The following is a 6,445-nucleotide window of genomic DNA, read 5'->3' as shown; positions in this document are numbered from 1 at the left end:
AGAGATGTCCAGCTAATGTGGTAAAGTGTGGCTGTGTTTTTTGTAGCCTTTGTGAGTGTTAAGGGGAGATCAGTGCACAGGGATGTGATAAGGACAGTTGTGATAGTTCTGAAGAGCCAGAGAGCTCGGGCTGATGCAACTGCACGAGAGCAGGTAGTTGTGGATGTACAGTGATCCTTCTCCACGCCTAGGGCCATGGTAAGAAATGCAGATGTCTGTGCAGAAGGCATTTATTAAAATGACCTCACCCATATGAATACATTTTAATCAAGTCAGTGAATGCCTGTTGTGTTTATTTTTAATACAGCACTCGTTTTGATGTTACAATTGTGATGATGTGGATCTAATGGCAGTGACTCTTCATCTTAGGCCTCAAATCCAGAGCTGAAAGTGAAAAGACACTTTGCATTACTTTAAAATACAAAAGGGAATGTCCCTGGGCAAATTAATCCTTCATTTCCATTCTAGACTGTAGTCAGGTGTCTGCTGCCTGGAGTCCACAGTGCACAAGCTGCTCTGGAGGTCACCTGAGGTGCCTCCTCCCGCCGTTGACCGATGGGTGACAGAAAGACAAGCAGACCTTTGGAGAAATGTTCACATACACCCTGAACTTCAGTATCACCTTCAGGGCAAAACACAGTCTCTGCCAGCCTTGCACTTTGTTTGAGGTGCTATGACTTTCCTCTTTCTTGCCTCGAGTATCTCCCCAGAAGTCCTCAAGAGCAAGGTATGTACCCTAAACTCAGGTCTAGTAGGGCTTTCCATCAGACAACCTGGTGCTGTTGTCTCTTGCAGTAGCAGTTCCCACCAGCTTTTCATAGAGTAGAGGTGTAAAGAAAAAATGTGTAAACTGAAAAAAGATCAGCAGAGATGCTGTCAGCTAGTCCATGTGACGGAGCCCCAGGAAGACTGGGGATTTCTGACTTCAGCTTTTTCCCTAAACTGTATTATTGTCATTTGGTCTGCAGAGATCTCACAGTTTTGTAATGCATGATGTGTGTCTGTGATAGACAGGCAATCCAGCAAGCTGAGGGCAAGCTGCCAGCCTTCCCTTCACTTTGAACGCCCTTGGCCGTCCTGAGACTCGTTCCAAAACATTTAAATTGCTTAAGTGTGCAGCGATGTGTTTTAATTAATGCAGAAGAAGGGGACAGTAAAATACAGGTCCCTTCAGTACTAATTTGGCCCTGTGGTTGAGGCACAGGTGCTGGAAATCCAGGAGTGCCTGGATGTGCCTCTGCCTCATCGCAGCACGAGCAGTGCCACAGTTTCCCCAGCCTCAGTGACGGTGCTGGGCTGCCTTTGCCAGGTGCCTGGGACACAGGCTACCACGGGAAAGGTGAGTGCAGCACACAGGTATTTATGACATCTTGCTACTCTGTCTAGGAAACGAGCTTCACAAAATAAACAGCAGGTTTATTATTAAACAGCGGGACCTGAAGACTGAAGCCTTCCCGTGACACACTTTGTGAAAACTTTCAGGAAGTGGCAGAGTTTCCTCAAAGTCCTCTCTCCAGTGCAGGGCAAGCAAGAGCTTTGTATGAAGAGATTGCTGCTTCCATCACACGGGGGGGAACAGAGATTTCACCCAGCTGCCACAGGAAATGTGGCATCAAACTAGGACCTAATGGAAAGTGTCTCTGGAGGCTCACACTGTGATTTACCACAAGATCACCTTCTGTCAAAACCCCCCCCAACCAATCTGTGTGTAGTCCTGGAGAAGGGATATTTCTGAGTCCATTTTTTTCCTTGTGAGGACAACAGAGAAAAGGAAAGTGGAGAACTTTATGGGTCATGACTAATGTCACAGGGATCAGATGATATTTGAGTTTTCGATGACACTTAGGTTATTAGGGATTACATGTTGTCTGACTGAAGTGCCCCAACTCCATCATCTACATCCTAACCATGATTCTTTAATAGAGGGCACATATCTTGATCTGACCATGTGAATGAATTGTTCATTGCAATGCCAGGAGCACTTCCTTCTTAGAGACACAGAAATTATAAACCATGGCTCAGCCTGTGAATTGGTCAGAAGACCTGGCATTGATCTGGCCAGTGAATGACCCTGCTGAATTTGGAAATAAATGGTCAAATTCTCAGACAGGCTGCAATGGATTAGGAAATTTTTATGAGAGATTTCCCTGTAGAAAATCACCCTATCTGGATCTTCTAGACTCCTTAGATACCCAGATTTTGAATGGCAGCTGGGAATGCCTTGATTTTGTAGAAGTTTTATTGGGGAAATTTAACCAACACCTGCAATTAGTCAGCATGGGTGTTACCAGAATGGTCAGTTCCTTAATTTAATGAGCATTAGAACAGTGATTCATTTCAAAGTGGAACTTGGTTATAGTGCTGCAGAAAGAAGAAATGGCAGAGAGGAACAAAGAGAATGAGGAAACAGTTGTTTTAGGCTTAAAACAGACCAATATGTTCCTGGAAGTACACTTTCAGCCTCCATGCAAGCCTGGCTCAAGCTGAGGGAGAAATCTCTGTATACAGTTGGCTCAACTACTATTAACAAGGCTGGACTGACCTTATTTCTTTAGGCCAAAGTTCTGCAGGGCTGCAGGTACTGGCTAACAACCCATGCCAGGCTAATCTGCACTGCAGAACCATGAAAGGAGTATTTTCCATGCATTTCCTTGTTCCGTGAAAGCCCTAACAGGTTAAATACTTGCATAGAAATGTAATAATAATGCTTAATGCATTCCTGCCCAAGTTCTGGCTTTTCTTCTGGCATAATTTATCCTTCTTCAAGACTACAGATCCTTTGCTCATGCTAGCCTTCAGTCTAACTAAGTCAGCAGGAGACAAAAGTGTTTCACGTCTCGCAAGATGAAACCCACTCTTGATCAAGTAAACACCTTCCAGAGTAACAAAAGCAATGGAGCAACTAAGCCTGTAAATAGGAGACCAAGCAGAGAAATGAGAAAACATTCATTTGCTTAGGAAAAAGTTCTGGCAAAGCTCACAGTGGTGAAACCAAATGGAAATGTTGCAAACTTTCACCTAGAATAAACAATCCGAATCAGCTGGAAGCGCTTTCCATCGCACTGGTTCCCAGGAATGGGGTTGCCTCATTTTCTTGACACAAGGCTGCCAAAATCTGTAGTGACAGACTAGAATCCTGCTGATTAGCCAAGCTCTTGGCACACTTGTACGGCCAGAGATTTTTATTTATTATTTTTCTGGTAAGAATCGCTAGTAGATTAAAAATGGGAGGCAGGCAACACAAATACATATTTATTTGGGTGGAGGAGACTTTGGCTTTAGGGTAGAATAAAGCGTGGTGTTACGTGTCAGCTTTCTGTCACAGGGCTTCAGATGTGAAATGCCATTATTAAGCTCCCAGCTCTGTCTGTGGCAGGTGAGACATGCTCCATTTCTCAGATGGTCAGAAGCTGGCCAGAGATATGAGACACCAAATGCTCTTAGATCCCCTTGAGTCAAGCCTGACTTGCTTATTCCTGGTTCTGAGGACCCCACTCCATGTCTTTACATTTGCTGCCTGCAGCACCTGCAATTAGTAGGTGCTCTGGCAGAGAAGTTAGTGCCACACTAAAACTAGAACTCAGGAGCTCTGGCTTTCCTTCTCTGCTATTTGTTGGATTATGTTTGGAAGCAGGGACACTGTCCCTTGGTGTTTGCCCTTCACAATTATTCTACTGTGAAGAAAATCCCTGTTTCCTTCTTTCCTTCACAAAGGTCTTTTATTCCATGTTTGTTCCTCAAGCACAGCCTAGCCTGTCTGCTTCAATGGCTGTCTAGTCCCCACTGCTCACAGACCAGGTGTTGAAGCACCTCTTTCACCCACCTCATCTTTACCAGCTCTCCCACAGTGCCTACTTCTTCTTTTCACTCTCCACTGCCTGAGCCAGCATCCCCGTGTTCAAGGCAGCCTTTGTACACACTTCCTTTTTCTCTGAAACTCTAGCAACACAAGAAGTATGGGCTCAGAAAAAATTAAATAGCAATAGCTAGGTTTCCCTTTTTCTCAGTTCTTTCTTCAGTGTGGCTTTCTTTGGGAATTCTGTTCAGATTTTCTTGCCATTTGCAACAGCATCCAGGGAACCAAGCTGCAATGTAACACATCTGGGGCTAAGTTTGAAAGAGAAGCCAGATGGGGACAGGCATACTGGAGAGGAGGGGAAGGAAACAGGGAAAGTTCAGACATAAGTGGACATCCAGCAAAGCCAACTGGCAGCCCTGTCTTCCAAGAGGCTGTCTGAAAGCAGAGATTTGTCTGAATCAGAACCCTCCATCCAAACAGACGTGAACTTTGAGAAGGGTCAGGTCCAGACTGTCCCCAGCTGGGCTCCAAGCCCTGATAAGAGAGTTCCTCCCTGGGGCTCAAAAGCAGCTGAGTCCTCAGGCAGCCTCTGCACTGACCTCTCCTTTGCAGGGTCTCCAGGATTTTTTACCCAGTTACTAGGCCACGATCAACCCTCTTTGGGATTGTTTGTTTCACTGTCCAGGGACATTTTTCTTTCTTCAGGGAGCTCCGCAAAGCAGTTTTTCGGGAGGGGAGGAGATTCAGCGTGACTCAATGGTGTTTGAGAAACAGGGAAGACAAATGAGGAGATCCTAGAGGTACTTCCTTTCTAAATAGCTCAGAGATTAGTAACTCTTTGCCATACCTGTAAACAGTTCAGTCACAGACATGAATGCCAAGGAGTGCTCGGAAAAGCTGCACCTCGCTGCCCCTCATTTTCAAAGTGTGTTTGTGATTTTTCAGCAACCACCTACCAAGCTGAGAGAGAATAGAAAGATCCCTGACCTTTCACTGCTCTGATTTCCTAATAATTTGGACACCTTTAATCCTTGCCTCAGTCTGAAGGGCACAGTTGTGTAACACAGGCAGAGTCCAGGAAGAGACTGGCACAAGAGAAATGCTGGACCTCGATGTACAAAAAAAAGCAGGAGGGGTGCAAAAGAAAAGCATTTCTGGGGGATCACAACAACATTAGCCATATTTCTGTGGTGTTTGGAGAATCAGTCACTGTGTGGAAGGCTTTTGCTTGTCACCAAAACGTCCATGCAGAGTGGTCAGACGAGTTGGGCAGTGAACACAGGTACATTAATATTTGCTGTCACTGAGGTTGCAAAATAGAACAGACAGATCATTTCAGGACTTGGCCTCCTTATCTCCATCTACCACAGCCTATAAAGTTGCATAAGAAAAGAGGACTGAATAAGAAGAATTTTGAGGTGGAAACCTAAAGAAGAATGAAGCAGATGCAGCAACACCAAATGGCAAAGCTCCCTTAGAATGGGATTTTATGGTAATGGCAAAGTAATTCTGAGTTTGTCAAACCCCGACTTCAGGTCCTACCCATCTTAGGCCAAAAGAAGTTAAAATTAAGAAGGCTTCTTTTGTGGTTTGTCAGATACTCTGTGATTATGGACACTCAAATTGCTTTCTACTGAAAGACTCGAGGATGTGCACCTACTGGAAAACTTCCTTGTTTAACGCATATAATTCCAGTATGCAAAAAACTTAATGACTGAGAAAAAGAGGAAGATGTTCCCACTGTGGTTTAGTGGTGACAAAAGGGTTAATCATCTCCCGACAGGACACACTAAATGCCATTGAGTCCTTCCCCTAGGCTCTGAGAGCAGCACAGAGGGGACAACCCCATGCAGGAACAGGGTCCCACAAATACCCAGCAAGCAGCAGAAGAGACAAAGTGGCTCCAAAGTGCTTTTGATCTGTTGTAAACCCTGACTTTGTTTAAGAAGAGTGAAGACTTTTTTGTTTGGGAGCCATGAGCATCTGTTTAGTGACTTCTCGGGGCATGGGAGAAGCAGCTCACTGGTGTCTTGCCAGGTGAGCAGCAAACAACATTAGGTCATTGCAAACAGTTCTCCTTGGGCTCCATCTGTCAGATAAGGACCGTGTCACTGGCAGGATGTTTGTGCTGATGAACTCTCCTTCAGCTTAAGAAAAGCCAAATGTGAAGCTCGTTAAGGAGAGAACCTGAGATGCCCTCCTTAGACCGGCAGCAGCTGATTTGCTGCTACGGGTTAGTTAATCTCTCATTAGCTCAGGACAAAATGAGCTGTGTGAAGAAGAAATGTCTCTGTCATGACATGTCAAACCTGTGGAGCCAACTGAGTCCCAAGTGCAGAAGCTGTTTAGGGGCCACGGGGGTGGTTCTGGCTCTGAATTAGCCACAGCTGATTATGTGTGAGTGACTCGTGCAGTCCGGGTGTGACCAGCAGCCTTCTTGGGGCTCAGCCTGCAGGAGACAAGGTTGTGTTCCAGCTCACCTTCCCTGGCTTTGGTTAGTGGTCATTCAAATACAGTGCTGTCAAGGAAGAAGCACAGCACCTAATAGTGGTGTAGATTGAGATGAGATTAAAAGAAAACCTGTGGTTCAGAGGAATGACGCCATGGAAAACATCAAGGAAAATGACCTGGAATGTGCAGTCATTA

General features: G+C 45.3%; 1 long non-coding RNA gene across 1 annotated transcript; it reads right to left on the bottom strand.

The window, feature by feature from the left end:
- Positions 1 to 280: 280 nt before the first annotated feature.
- Positions 281 to 4,726, bottom strand: LOC117244861. Its single transcript, XR_004498705.1, has 2 exons — positions 4,647 to 4,726; positions 281 to 384 (listed from the first exon to the last, which is right to left on the bottom strand). It is a non-coding gene; the product is annotated as an uncharacterized LOC117244861 (long non-coding RNA).
- Positions 4,727 to 6,445: the final 1,719 nt, after the last annotated feature.

Source organism: Parus major, chromosome 9 (assembly GCF_001522545.3).
Source record: "Parus major isolate Abel chromosome 9, Parus_major1.1, whole genome shotgun sequence".
Taxonomy (NCBI): Eukaryota; Metazoa; Chordata; class Aves; order Passeriformes; family Paridae; genus Parus; species Parus major.
This window is presented reverse-complemented; position numbering and strand designations above follow the sequence as displayed.